Raw genomic sequence first — 15,220 nt, forward strand, 5'->3', positions numbered from 1 at the left:
ATGTTGACTAGTCAGAGAGCATTACTTGGCAAAAGCATTACGGGCTCTTTGTATTTGCATGAGTGCCAATTGCAAAACAGCATGCGAATCTGAAAATCATTCCCATGAAGTTCTTCATGCATGGAGACGTGATAGGGACGGTATTTGTGACGGTGTAGGATCGTCCAAAAGCGTGCCGGAGCAACTCCAAACTGCCGCGCTGTGTCTCATGTACTTGCACGTAGATTATTATGAGCCACCGCAGGTAATACTGCAATTTCATTGTTGACGATCTCCGTTACTGTAGCTCTACGAGTAGGTTTTGTATGCGTCACACTTCCTTCTGTAGTATCCAAATCTCAAATATCTGCCGAAACATCGGAGAACTTGGGTCCCTTATACCAAAATACTCAGAAGGTATCTTAGAACAACCTCTGAAAGTTTGTCGGTGGAGTTCTGATTCATCCTGCATAGCTACAACAACAGAACAAAAAATAGCTTTCGTTACTCATTGCCAATGCAGTCAAGTCAGTGGCTGAGAAATGAGTCCTCTGTGAGGGTAAAAAAAAAAAAAAAAATCGCTTGACTGACATTTCTTCTGGACAGCTCTTTCTTTCTAAAGACAAACATATAATTTGATAATGGTAAAAATGTATAAATTAGTACACAAATATATTTATTTTGTTGTTAAATTTCTAACTTGAGCAGTGACAAAGATTAAGCTGTTCAGTTTTACTAAATTTAAGCTACTGTGCTTTTTAGTAATTTGTAAGTGGTCAGCGCGCAACTACACTCATGTTCAGAGAAAAAAACAGAGTACCTTGAACGACTAGAAATAGGACGTTCATATTCGCAGGACATGTACGTTACTTTGGCCTGCAGAAATAATTAGCATTTGGACCAGGTCTGCTCGCAGTTTCAGGGTCAACATCGATATCGGTGCGCAACACCACCTACCGATAAAATTTGCCTGCAGCTCTCGTTGTCGCTATAAACCGAATGTAATGCATCAGTGTGACTTGAGCAGACGTACAGGATGCCTTGCAGACTTATGCGCTAAACGCATTGTCAAATCAGTCAGTTTGAAAGAGGGCGCATTATTGGCATTAGAGAATGTGATGGATTCACCTGGGAAACTGCTGCTCGTGTGGGGCGATGCGTTTCGGCAGTGCAACGGTTGTGTTCAGAATGGTTCGCAGAAGGCCGGAGAAGATCGACACAACTGGAATTATAAGACAGATCTGCGTCCTCCTCGGCTCTGGCGGAGCAACAGTGGAACAGTTTAACACATTGTACGCAATCAGGGGCAACGGCCTTGCCGCAGTGGATACACCGGTTCCCGTGAGATCACCGAAGTTAAGCGCTGTCGGGCGTGGCCGGTATTTGGATGGGTGACCATCACACAGCCATGCGCTGTTGCCATTTTTCGGCGTGCACTCAGCCTCGTGATGCCAATTGAGAAGCAACTCGAGCGAATAGTAGTGGCTCCAGTCAAAGAAAACCATCATAGCGACCGGGAGAGCGGTGTGCTGTGACCACACGCCCCTCCTATCCACATCCTCAACTGAGGATGACGCGGCGGTCGGATGGTCCCGATGGGCCACTTGTGGCCTGAAGACGGAATGCTACGCTATCAGGAATGACATTCCGCCGCCGTTTATTTCAGCATGAGTTACGTGTGCGTCAACCACTTCTCCGCCTACCGTTGACCAATGTGCAGAAAGATGCTAGACTGCAATGGCGTATGGAACGACGACAGTGGGGACAGGAATAGCATCAGTGTTAGTGTCTTCGGAAGAATCCAGGTTCTGTTTGTTCGAAAATGATGGCCGCATTTTGGTTCGCCGCAGACAGGGGGAGCGGCATCACAATGACTGCATTCGCACGACATACAGCGCCAACTCAAGGACTTATGATGTGGGGTGCTATTGGGTTCAAGCACAAATCACAGCGAGTCCAGGGCACTGTGCCTAGTGTGACCTACATGAGTGACATCCTGCGAGTAATAGCCATACCCCTTTTGCGAAACACCCCAGACGTCATTTTTCAGCAAGACAACGCACGACCACATGTTACTGGACGAACACGTGCCTTCTTGGTGTCACAGTACGTCAGCCTTTTGTCCTGGCCTGCCTGCAGCGCTGTGACCCAATGCCACTTACCACAGACGAACTTTGGAACCAGCTGAATGCAGCATGGATGTCTACACGACAGGAGCCATCACGTATTGAACAAGTTATCAGGGCCCAGGCGGACCCTGTGCCTACTACGCAACAGGACACATGCTGAACCAAGGTGACTAAAATGCTTATCATTTCTGCAGAATATACTAATGTGCATGTCCTGTGAATATGAACGTCCTATCACTAATCGTTCAAGATATTCTGCTTTTTCTGAACGTGAGTGTATAAAAACTAGTCATACAATTATACAAATTAGTCATACAAACGCAGCACGAACACTCCCTTATTGCACTCACCTATTCCACATAATTTTGATGCAAATCATCAACAGAACATCTAAAAAACTACCTAACTCTGTAAGGATTCTAAGCGGACCACAATTCGCCGACAAATGTTTGTTTCTCCGTTGCCTAGGCGTCACTGGACAACAGTATCTCAGGAGCACATTATGTAAACGCTCTGGTCTTCCGGCCGTTAACACAGGTTTCTCCTACAAGCAGCTTCTTAAATGTTCACAAAACAGAAACGAAACCTTTTCAGTGTTCCCATCTATTTAAAAAAAAAACACTTGGTCAATGTTGAGAATCTAAAAGCCACGGGGGTGCGCTCATCTTTCTTTTCTTCTCTCAGTTACTGTTGGTGTTGAATTACAGGTATAACACACGCAACAGCTGAGCCAGCGATGGGAACCCAAGGCTCCTTCAACTCAGTAGGTCGTCCGTTAATGTACGAGTATTTAAGAGACATAAACTAAAAAAAATCAACCATCAACATTTACCCCTAGCAGCTACGTGTAAAATCATCTACAAGTACTTCCACTGTACCGAAAGAATTGCAAGCTCGAGCGTTGATTGCAGTTCTTTTTACGATTCTGTTATGCCCGGAAGTACGAGAATTCATTTAGCAATCACATTTCCCACCAGGCATGTCACGACTCTGAATAAAGCAAAATTCATCACTGTAGAGTTGATTTTTCTGTTGCTTGAAGCTCTAAATTGTGCTGATGGCGCACGCCTAGTTTACAGTGTATACAAGCTGCTGTTTAAATTGTTTATCTCTGAACTGACAAACGTCACTGATGATGGGGACACAGTGAGGACAATAGAATACACCCGTGGGGAATAAGTACCGACTCACGCAATCCGCCAACACCTTCAACTGGTTTCGAGTACAAACAGATGTGGCTGTGTTAATTTTACTCATTATGAAGAAGAATGTATCTTGTACTGATTTGTTCTAACAAGCAATAAGAAAATTTTCTACATGCCTTAAACTATAAATTAACAAGAAGTTTGGTTCATTTCTTTTTACCTTTGGAATCACCAGCTTGAAAGACGACATTTTTGCAGTCTTCAACTTCTGCGTGTCAATCTGAAAAAAAAAATTTTTTCATTATACTGACAAGCAATGAATATATTAAAAGCTAACGAGTTCTTTTATGTGGCCATCCTCCGCAGCATGCACAGAAATATTTGTTTTGTAAGTAAAACCCACCTTCCCTTGTTGCACCGTACTTTATTCTCCCAGACACGTTTCGCCTCTTTTCACTTTAAGGCATCATCAGTGGAATCTACACTTCCAAATAAAAACGAAAAGAACTGTAAGTAATCACTAATTTACATAATGAGAAGTGAACTGCTTTATAATCTACGAATAATACATATCAAAACAAAAGTGTATTATAACTATTTCATTACACGTCCCGCTGACGATGCCTTAAAGTGAAAAAAGGCGAAAGGCGTCTAGGAGAATAAAATACAGTGCAGCAAGAGAAAACGTATTTTATTTACAAAACAAATGTATTAATAGCTCTTGTGTTAGACGAACATGCATTTTCAGTATGACACTGTAACGCACAGAAATCGCCTGAGGCAACACCAATATTAATTACATCTGTTTGCAGATATTCCGGAGAGAGCTGCGTGCTCATTATGCTTACGTACACACAAAATATCTAGCTCAGTAATTAATCGACATGTAGAAGCTTGTTAAAATGAATTTCAACTTCATCCAAAGCCGAATGCCTCACCTGTCTGTTTAGATCCGCAGTGGAAAACAGTGGCGTACATTTTTCGAGCAGGTGGAGAGAATTATTTTATGTTGATGACGAATGGTAATATAACAAAATCATATTTCTCATATTTTAGATTTCGAATAATATCGTTGGAAAACTATTTTTGGGCTTTTTATTTTGTTGTTACTTATACTCTTTCATTACAGTGCTCAGCAAATGGATTGTTAATAGGTTACGTTGAGACAGGCTTTATTTTACAGTGGACAAATATGTTCTGTTAGAATTCTAAGTGTAAAGAGGCACCATATGGTGGTCGAAATCCCAGAGTACACAGTGCTGTGTGTCTCTGTCATATACACATTTTTCCCAGAGTCTTATATTTTTAGCCTCATATGAAACATGGACTATGCCGAGGAGGGTAGCTTGCGTGCCTCAACGCTACAGACAGGAGTAACGTGGTTGCAGCCACAACGGAGGGATATTTGTGGGGAAAACAGACTAAACCATGATCCTGAAAAAGGGCAGCAGCCTTTTCAATAGTTGCAGGGGTAACAGTCTGGATGATTTACCGCCCTGACCTTATAACATTAGCGATCACGGTCACGCTACTGCGAACGAGTGAAAGCAAGGGGAAACTACAGCCGAGATTTTTCTCTCGAGGGCACAGAGTTCTACTGCTTGGCTTAACAACGATGACATCATCTTGAGTAGGACATTCCGCAGGTAAAATAGTCCACCCTTCGTATCTCCTGGCATGGACTGCTCAGGAGGATTTCATCATCAGGAAAGACAGTACTGGCATTCTACAGGTCGGACTGTCGAATGTTAGATCGCTTAGTTGAGTAAGTGCATTAGAGAATCTGAAAAAAAAGAATGTATAGATTGAAGTTAGATATAGTGGGAATTGGCGAAGATAAGTGGCAGGAGGAACAGGACTTCTGGTCAAGTCAGAATAGGGTTACCAACATAAAATCAAATATGATTATTGCAGGAGTAGGTCTAATAATGGATAAGAAAATAGGAATGCGAGCAACAGCACAGTAAAAGCTTTGGTTGATTCGAAGGAGGGGACCAAAGAGTGAGGTCATCGGTCCCATCGGATTGGGGAAGGATGGGGAAGGAAGTCGGCCATGCCTTTTCAGTAGAATCATCCCGGAATTTGCCTGAGCGATTTAGGGAAATGACGGAAAACCTAAATCAGGACGGCCGAACACGATATAGTGTGCTAACCACTGCGCCACCTCGCTCGGTGTGAAAGCTTTATCGTAGTCGAGATAGACACGAAGCCGGTAGGCCTATTCACACAGTAATACAAGTTTATATACCAACTAGCTCCGAAGATGATGAAGTGATTGAAAGAATGCTTGATGAGAGGAAGTAAATTATTCAGTTAGTTAAGATAGACGAAAATTTAATTGTGGTGGGTGACTGGAAATCGATAGTAGAAAGAATAACAGAAGGAAAGGTAGCAGGGGGATATCGAATGGAGGAAAGGAATGAAAGAGGAAGCAGTCTGGTGGAATTTTGTACAGAACATAATTTAAACATGGCTAACACCTGTTTTAAGACTCATGGAAGAAAAATGTGTGATCTGGGGATAATGGAAGGTTTGAGATTGATTATATAATGGTAAGACAGAAATTTATAACCCAGATTTGAAAATGGAATACATTTCCAGTAGTAGGTTAGGACTGTGGTCATAATTTATTCGTTAAAACTGAAGAAAATTTAAAAATATGACAAATTAAGGAAATGAACCCTAGATAAATTTAAGGAACGAAAGGTTGAGTTTCAGCAGGAATAATAGGCAACGTTGAACTGAAAAAGGGAAATAATACAGTAGAAGACGAATGGGTAGCTTTGAGGTATGAAAAAGGGAAGGTAGCATGGGATAACATATGTTACAAAGGTCTTAGAAATCCCAGCATAACTCAGGAGATACTGAATTTATTTGACGAAAGGGCAAATTACAAAAATACAGAAAATACAGCAGATGACAGGGATCAGAGACATTTAAAAAATGAGATTTCCAAGAAGTGCAGAATGGTCAAGCGAGGATGGCTAGAGGACAAATGCTAGGCTGTAAAAGCACGCCTAACTAAGGGAAAGGTAGATGCCGCCTACGGGGAAATTAAAGAGACATTTTGAGAAAAGATAAGCAGCTGTACAAATACCAAGAGCTCAGTGATAAGCCGATACTACGCAAAGGAGGGAAACGTGAAAGATGGAAGGAAAATATAGAGGATCTACATAAGGGGAACGAACTTGACGACAGCAGGAAGTAAATGAATATGTGATGGGAGATACAATACTGCCAGAAGGATTTGACAGAGCGCTGAAAGACCTAAGTGGGAATTAGAACCTGGAGCTGGCGACATTCCCTCAGAATTATTAAGATCCCTGGGAGAGGCAGCCATGAAAAAATTATTCCACCCAGTAAGCGATTCATTTACTCAAGAATGGAAAGACTGGTAGAGACCGAGATGAGTTTGGGCTCCGGAAAATGATTATACACGTTTGGTAATACTGACTCTACGAATTATCCTAGAAGAAAGGCAAACCTACGTTTATTGCGTTTGTATACTTAAAGAAAGCTTTTGGCGTTGACTGGAATACAGTTTGAAATTATGAAGGTGGCAAGGATGAAATACAAGGATCAAAAATTTATGTAAGACATTTACAGAATCCATACTGCAGTTATAAGAGTCGAAGGACATGAAAGAGTAGTCGTAATTGAGAAGGGAGTGACGCAGGGTTTGTAGCCTGTCTCCGATCTTAATCTGTACAGTAAGCAAGCAGTAAAGGTTCAAATGGTTCAAATGGCTCTGAGCACTATGGGACTTAACATCTTGGGTCATCAGTCCCCTAGAACTTAGAACTACTTAAACCTAACTAACCTAAGGACATCACACACATTCATGCCCGAGGCAGGATTCGAACCTGCGACCGTAGCAGCCCCGCGGTTCCGGACTGCAGCGCTAGAACCGAACGGCCACCGCGGCCGGCAAGCAGTAAAGGAAGGTACGGAGAAATGTGGAAACGGAATTAGAGTTCAGGGGGAAGAAATAAAAACGTTTAGGTTTGCCGATGACTTATAATTCTGTGAGACGCGGCTAAGGGCTTGCAAGAACAGTTCAGTGGAGTGGACAGTGTCTTGAAACGAGGACTTAAGTAAAACTATGGTAACGGAATGTAGTCGAATTAATTCAGGCGATGCTGAAGGAATTATTATTAGGGAATGAGTCACTAACAGCAGTAGACGAGTTTTGCTATTTGGGCATCAAAATAACTGATGACGGCCGAAGTAGGGAAGACATAAAATGCGAGCTAGCAGCAGGAAGAAAAGCACTCCTGAAAAAGAATTTTTTACCGTCTAATGTAAATTTAACTGTTAGGAAATCTTTTCTGAAGGCATTTGTCTGGAGCGGAGCCTCGTATGGAAGTGAAACGAAGACAATAAGCAATTCAGACAAGAAGAGAATAGAAGATTTTAAAATGTTGTTCCACAGAACAATGCTGAAGGTTAGACGGGTGTAAAGAATAACAAACAAGGTGCTAATGGGGAAAAAAACGTGACTAAAGGAAGAGATCGGCTGATGGGACACGTTCTGAGGCATCAAGGAACTGACAATTTGCAAACAGAAGGAAGTGCGGAGGGGGTAAAAATTGTGGACGCAGAAGAAGGCATGAATACGGTAAACAGGTTCAGCTTGTGTAGGCTGCGACTTTTATGCAGAGATGAAAAGGTTTGCAAGGGATAGACTTCCGTGGAGAGCTGCATCAAGACAGTCTTTGGACTGAAGACAACAACAACACATTTTCGTATTATATGTCCTCCTTACCTTTTTTCCTACTCCTTGCGGAGCTGGAGGTTTCTCATCCCCTCAGTAAGCAATAAGTGTACCAAGTTTAGTTGAAATTTCTCTGTCAGTTACAGAATTACACTTACCAGTCAGTTGCTTCCCTCTACAACCTGCGATTCATCCCTAACAGTGTTTGGTGCGTCTCGTTACCACAGCTTTTTCTATTCTGTTCATACGTGTACCAAGTTTGCCTAAATTGTTGGAAGATATCCAGAGTAATGCTTTACGTCACTTCTAGCTGCAGTCCTGGGGGTTAAAAGTCATCGGGAGAGGTACCTGTCAGCCCACTAATACCATAAACTGTGTATTTGCCACCGGTATATTTGAATGGGTGATTATTAAAAAGTACCTAAGTCACTTTTTCATACTTTTGAGAGAATTTAAACGGACTTATTTTTATTGTGTGTTGCCAAATAGTGCTTTGCTACAATTAGGTATTAAACTATGTACATAGATCTACAATTAGATACGTTTCGACGCTTAATATTCAATAGGAAACGAGAAAAAATTATTTTATCTTGTTTACTTAGGTGCCTCTTAACAATTAATAAAATTTATAGTAGGGGTCTGTTTCGCACAATGCAGATTTTTTGTTAAATAATGAACAGTATGTGTTACCTCATATTACAAACATAAATCGTTAATAGTTAATCAATATTATTACACTATATAGACTAGTTTTTCTGAACCTTATTCATTATCGTTGAGAGCAACAGAAACTAGTGTCCACTGTAAAAGTTGATTGTAAAAGCATTTTTTCTACAGTGTTCAACATAACTTCCTTTAAGTCATCAGATTCGCTATTTTGGGTAGCTATTTTTTCTTGCAAATAATTTTCTTGACTAGGTAAAGACACATCATTAGTTTTCTTGAGTTTAAAGATATTCAGGGTTTGAAAATCACCTGATTTTATGTACTCACTTGTTTTTAAAATATCTTTGTGATCGTGAGAGTACTGAAAATAATGATATTTGCAAATATTGAAATGCGCTCTTTAATTTCTTAGAAGGTGTCTGGTTTCAAGAGAGAGTGACGACTTCTTATAATAAGTAGGCCACTAAGCAACAATGCAGAATACCCAATGGTCATGTCAGTCTCGACCGGCATTTCTTAATGGGCCTCTTTGTTAACCCATATTTTCGGTCGCATGGATTGTATGAATGTCCATGCAAAGGAAAAAAAGTGTTAAATTGTTTTAAATCTGCACGTATCGGTTAGGGCAAGACAAACTCTTCACGATGTATAGTTTTTGTTTTGACCGGGACAGTTATGCGAAAACACTTTTAACTCAGTAACTGCCTGGAGTACATGGATTTTAATGTAGTCCAGGAGGAACGAAGCAACTTCATCATGTCCTTTGTGGGCCTGACCTTCAAAGCAGATGCAGTAATGGGCTAAATCTAGTTTAGTGTTGAAAATACAAAAACGTTCATTGTGAGTCGCTCTAGCAATAAATTTTCTGAACAGGAATCTTCGGTAAACCTACAATTTGCATATAGTCAAATACAAAGCCTAAAATGTTTTCATTTCCTTTGCTCCTTTTAGCCGCTTCATTAAGAGTAGATGCCAGTTACCTAGCTCATCTCATGTTCACTATCAATTCGGTGCCACAACAAACAAAAGAAGTAAAAGGAACCAGCTTCAATTTGCAATATTACCAACGGTTGAGTGTGAGAAGCGACCAGAGTCTGACGTAGGTACCTTTTGAGGCTCACTTCAGAAAAGACACTGGCTCTAACAAGCAGAAAGAAAGCTTGACTATGACACGTTTACATTCAAATGTGTGTAAGCCCCTATAGATAGCGAAAATGCAAATATCTCAAAAAGCGAAAAATATGACCTAGGTACGATTTAACAATCATCCAGTAATTTCATTTTTACTTTTTCCGTGTTCGATATCGTTCAGTGGAAGGTACGTCGCTGTTCAACAGATCGAAATTTCCTTCATAAAATTAATAAATAGATAAATTTCGGATAAGTTATAGGAACACACACACACACACACACACACACACACACACACACACACACACACTGATGAGCCAGTGCTTTATGACCACTGTCCACCACGAAACTGAATACCGCCTGAAAGTGTTTGCGGGCACGTGCCGAGGCAAGCGAAGTATACACATTGAGGTGACAGAAGTCGTGGAATAGCGATATGCTAGTATACAGATGGCGGTAGTGTCGCCTATACAAGGTATAAAAGGACAGCGCATTAGCGGAGCTATCATTTGCGCCCCGGTGATTCACGTGAAAGGATTCCGACGTGATTATGGACTCTCGACGGGAATTAACAGATTTTGAATGCGGAATGACAGGAGGATACGATTTCATTTTCGAAAGCGTTAGGGAATTCAGTATTCCGAGATCCAGAGTATTAAAAATGAGCCGAGAACACCACATTTCAGGCATCACATCTCACCACAGAAAACGCAGTGACCGACGGCCTTCACTTAACAACCGAAAGCAGTAACGTTTGCGAAGAGTTGTCAGTGGTAACAGACAAGCAACAAAACGTGAAACAATGGCAGAAGTCAATGTGGGACGTACAATGAACGTGTCTGTTAGGACAGTGCGCGAAATTTGGCGTTGTTGGGCTACGGCAGCAGATGACGACGCGACTGCCTTTACTAACAGCACAACATCGTCTGCAACGCCTCTCCTGGGCTCGTGACCATATCGGTTGGACCCTAGATAACTGGAAGACCGTGGTTTGGTCAGATGACTCCCAATTTCAGTTGGTAAAATCGAAATGCAGTGTGGCTAGGGCCTAATGTCGGGTAGACCGTTCGCCTGGTGCAAGTATTTTTTCGAATTGACACCACTTCGGCAACTTGCGTGTCGATGGGGATGAAATGATGATGATAAGGACAACACAGCATCCAGTCCCTGAGCGGAGAAAATCTCCGACCCAGCCGGGAATTGAACCCGGACCGTTAGGTGTGACATTCTGTCACGCTGACCACTCAGCTACCAGGGAGGGGGGGGGGGGGACATTTCAGTTGGTAAGAACTGATGATAGAGTTCGTGTGTGGCGCAAACCCTACAACCCACGGACCCTGTCCGCAAGGCCCTGTGCAAGCTGGCAGTAGCTCCATAATGGTGTGGGCTGTGTTTATATGGAATGTAGTGGATCCTCTGGATGTTCTGATACTTTGAGACCATCTGCAGCCATTCACGGACGTCGTGTTCCCAAAAAAATGATGGAAATTTTATAGATGACAGTGCACTATGCCACAGTTGTTCAAGATTGGTTTGAAGAACACTCTGGACAGTTCGAGCGATCGATTTGGCCTCCCAGGTCGCCTGCCACGAAACCCATCGAACGTTTAGGGGATATAATAGAGAGGTCATTTCGTGCACAAAATCCTCCACCTGTAACACATTCGCAATTATCGACGGGTATAGAAGGAGCACGGCTCAGTATTTCTGCAGAGGTCCTCCAACGGCCTGTTGAGTCCATACCACAGTGGGATGCAGCACTACGCCAGGAAAAAGGAGGTTCGACACGATATTAAGAGGTTTCCCAGGACTTTTGGCACCTCAGTGTAAGAGTAAAGATGAAGGGGAAAACGATTTTAGCATCGCAAAAAATGGCCCTAAGCACTATGGGACAACATCTGAGGTCATCACCCCTAGAACTTAGAACTACTTAAACCTAACTAACCTAAGGACATCACACAAATCCATGCCCGAGGAAGGATTCGAACCTGCGGCCGTAGCAGCGCGGTTCGGGACTGAAGAGCCTACAACCGCTCGGCCACAACGGCCGGCTTTTAGCGTCGACATGCGGCGTGTTTTGGGAGATCCATTGACATAAGTGGGTGGAACGATTGCAAGTCCAGTACGATATTTGTTTTATCGGTAGGTATAATGAGGGACAGTAAAACACGAACACTAATCGGTAATCTAGCAGCGCGCGAGCAGCCCTTCAGCATGGTGCTTGCACGGACCAAGGCGGAGCTCTCGCTTCTGGAGTATTGTTTATTCTTCGTGTTTGACTGTCGCTGTTAACACTTATCGATAAAATCTGACTAATTCGAGATTGCTTTATCGAATGGACAAGCGAAATTCCGCTTCAAAAATCGTATTGTTTGTAAAGGGAAACAGACCGACGCTTTCCATCGGCACTAGGCGTTGCATGAAGGAGTGAGGAGTCTTTGGCTGGGCGGCTCCAGATACACACTGCAGCGAAGTTGCAAATAACTGCCGAAACACAGGAGAAAATGAGCCTGACGACTCTTAGGGTGAGTATCCCAAAAGCAGTCTGAAATACTGATAAGGATGTTGCAGGGGAGGCTCTCCTGAGAAATAATTACTAAGAAAAAATTGGATACGTTTCGCCATTTTTGAATTAATTAATATAAAAGTTAACCCATCAGATCGTTGCGCTCGCAAAGTCAAGCCGCCCGCCAGGTAACATTAGCTTCAGTTATACTCATTGCGCACGAGACTGCTCAGTCCTTTCTTCGGTTTCGATGCTTACTACTGTCCCATGTCCAATTTTTGTATTCCCTTCTTGTTCGCTGTTAGCAAATGAAACGAAGAACACGTTCGGCGTCACCGTCACTGGCGGGCCGCATGAATTTGCGCACGCGACGGCCTGCTTGGCTAACTTCAACGCTAATAAACTCGGCAACAGCGCAAGATACCGAAGATTAGGCGTCAACGACCCTTAGATGACGGGGTCATTACGGACAGGGTACAAGATCGGATCGTGGAAAGCGGAGGAAGGAAATGAGCCGTACCCTCCCAAAGGCACCATGCTCACATTCGGCTTAAGCGATATATCGACATCGGTGTGAGCATATGCGACCTTCCCAGTTCAGGTGTCTGCTGACTCCTACCCACCGGTGTTGACACTAGTGACTTCAGTTCTGACCTGTTAATCTCGTAGTCAAAAGGTGTTTCAGCTAGGGAAGAATAAAATTTTCTATACTGAGGGCTACTTTTAAATGTACGCTCTAGGCCGACTGCGAAACACTACACTTCCTCATAGATAGCGACGTCGTATTCGTCAAGTCTTAGATTGAAATTGAAATTGCTCTCTCGCACTGACAGCCCTTCGCTTCGGTCTGATAGTGTGTTACTGTTGTGGTCTTCACTTGAAGGACTGGTTTGGTCCAGTTCTCCATGCTACTCTATCCTGTGAAGCCTCTTCATCTCCGAGTAACTACTGCAACCTACATCCTTCTGAATCTGCTTAGTGTATTCATCTCTCGGTCTCCTCTACAATTTTTACCGTCCACACTTCCCTCCAGAACTAAACTGGTGACCCCTTGATGCCTCAGAACGTGTCCTACCAATCAATCCCTTCTTCTAATCAAATTCTCCCCAGTTCTGTTCAGTACCTACTCATTAGTTAAGTGCTCTACCTATCTAATCTTCAGCATTGTTCTATAGCACCACATTTCTAAAGCTTCTATTCTCTTCTTGTCTAAAGAGTTTATCGTCCACATTTCACATCCATACACTCCACACAAATACTTTCAGGAAAGACTTCCTGACACTTAAATCTAAACTCGATGTTGACAAATTTCACTTCTTCAGAAACGATTTCCTTTCCACCGCCAGTGTACATTTTATATCCTCTTTACTCCGACCACTCTCACCTATTTTGCTACCCAAATAGTAAACTCATCTACTATTTTAAGTGTCAAATTTCCCAATCTAATTCGCTCAGCATCACCTGATTTATGGAGATAAATTGAGAACTGAAAGAGGTAACAGACAAAGAGATTTCATTTCACTGAAACTGTTTTGAGGTGACCTAGTGGAAGTTTGAAATTCTTAAACTACAAAAATTAAGGAATACGAATACGTGTTAATGTATCACTTTATGTTTACTGATGACAAAATACTTTTTGCCTCTAATACACACGCTTTCACAACGAATGGAGAACTAATGGAATGAGTTTGAAAATAGGCTTGCAGCACATTTACAGTAACTCTGAAACAAACGTATGGAAACGATAAAAGGTACAAATTTACAGTGAAGTCATAGAACCACTGAATGAGACTTTTTTTTACATTTAGGGCAGTGGAGGAAAATAAATGTGTGGACGGGAAAAGAAACAAACAGAATAATTGCAGAAGGCTTTTCGTGAACTAAACTGGGTTCTCACAGCTAAGCTTCTGCTGTGCCTGAAAGGAAAATTAACAAGTTTTGACTTATGGCAGTGAGGTATAGACTTTACATGCGAAAACTATTGTTTTTTTTTTAATTTATTGGCTTTCGGAAGGTGCCCACACGGCCACCTCAACACAGGAACCGTTATAATTCAATCTTTTTGACAATTCGTGGTAGACATTAGCTTAGGTCGTACTCTGGTACGAAATTACAGACGCTTAACAAAGGACTGATTCGACATAAAACAAGTTTCAGAGTCAGAGAATACTGAAATGAATAGACAAGGCGAAAATTTAGCGTAGGATAAAAGTCCTACCACTGATACTTGATGGAGGTATATATGTTTGAAATTGCTAGGAGAGATGTAGAAACATAAAACTGAATCACGGATGATATTAGAGTGGAATGCGTAAGTCTGATTGCAAACAAAATTAAATTAAGATGGAGGAGACAGGCAGAGAGGCGAAATGGTAGATAGAACAAGGATGGTCTCTACTGGATTCAAAGAGACGGGAAGAGATCGACAAACAACCTAACGCAAGGTGACCGGGTGACATTACGAGACATGCTAGGGCGACATGAATGCGTACAGCTTAAGTCCGCAGTGGTCTTCTCCAGCAACAGCTGGTATCAGAAGCATGGTGATGATTTTCGTGTGTTCTTTAGCACTCGTATGTGAGATAGTGAATATTATTCAAAGGATGGGGGACTAATCAGCCGTGACACCAGTCATTGAAGAGATTTAGGAAAACCACGGGCAAGATAAAGACGGTGGTCAGATGTCGTTTGTCGATCTCTTTTCGAACGCAAGTCCAGTGAGTTAACGCCATCACCTCATTCTTTTCTAGGGTGCTGTGCATTTTCATATACAGCAAAATTTCGCTACTCACTGACGAAGTAATATGACTCGTTATTTTTAAGTCATAGCACAGGAGTTGGTAAACATGACGCCTACACCAGTACAGTGATATCAAAATGCCACGTTGTTAAAGGACGTTAAATCGAGCTACAGTGAAATAAACTCGACAAGTGTCACTTGTCACAGTCT

At 42.2% G+C, this 15,220-nt stretch overlaps 1 long non-coding RNA gene and 1 pseudogene across 1 annotated transcript in view; one reads left to right on the forward strand and one right to left on the reverse strand.

The window, feature by feature from the left end:
• LOC124798702 overlaps positions 1-15,220 on the reverse strand; it is a 436,588-nt gene that overhangs the window by 149,318 nt on the left and 272,050 nt on the right. The window contains exon 3 of the long non-coding RNA XR_007016971.1: positions 3,474-3,533. This is a non-coding gene — a long non-coding RNA (uncharacterized LOC124798702). The remainder of the gene's footprint in view (positions 1-3,473; positions 3,534-15,220) is intronic.
• LOC124799549 lies at positions 1,285-1,401 on the forward strand (annotated as a pseudogene).

Source organism: Schistocerca piceifrons, chromosome 5 (genome assembly GCF_021461385.2).
Source record: "Schistocerca piceifrons isolate TAMUIC-IGC-003096 chromosome 5, iqSchPice1.1, whole genome shotgun sequence".
Taxonomy (NCBI): domain Eukaryota; kingdom Metazoa; phylum Arthropoda; class Insecta; order Orthoptera; family Acrididae; genus Schistocerca; species Schistocerca piceifrons.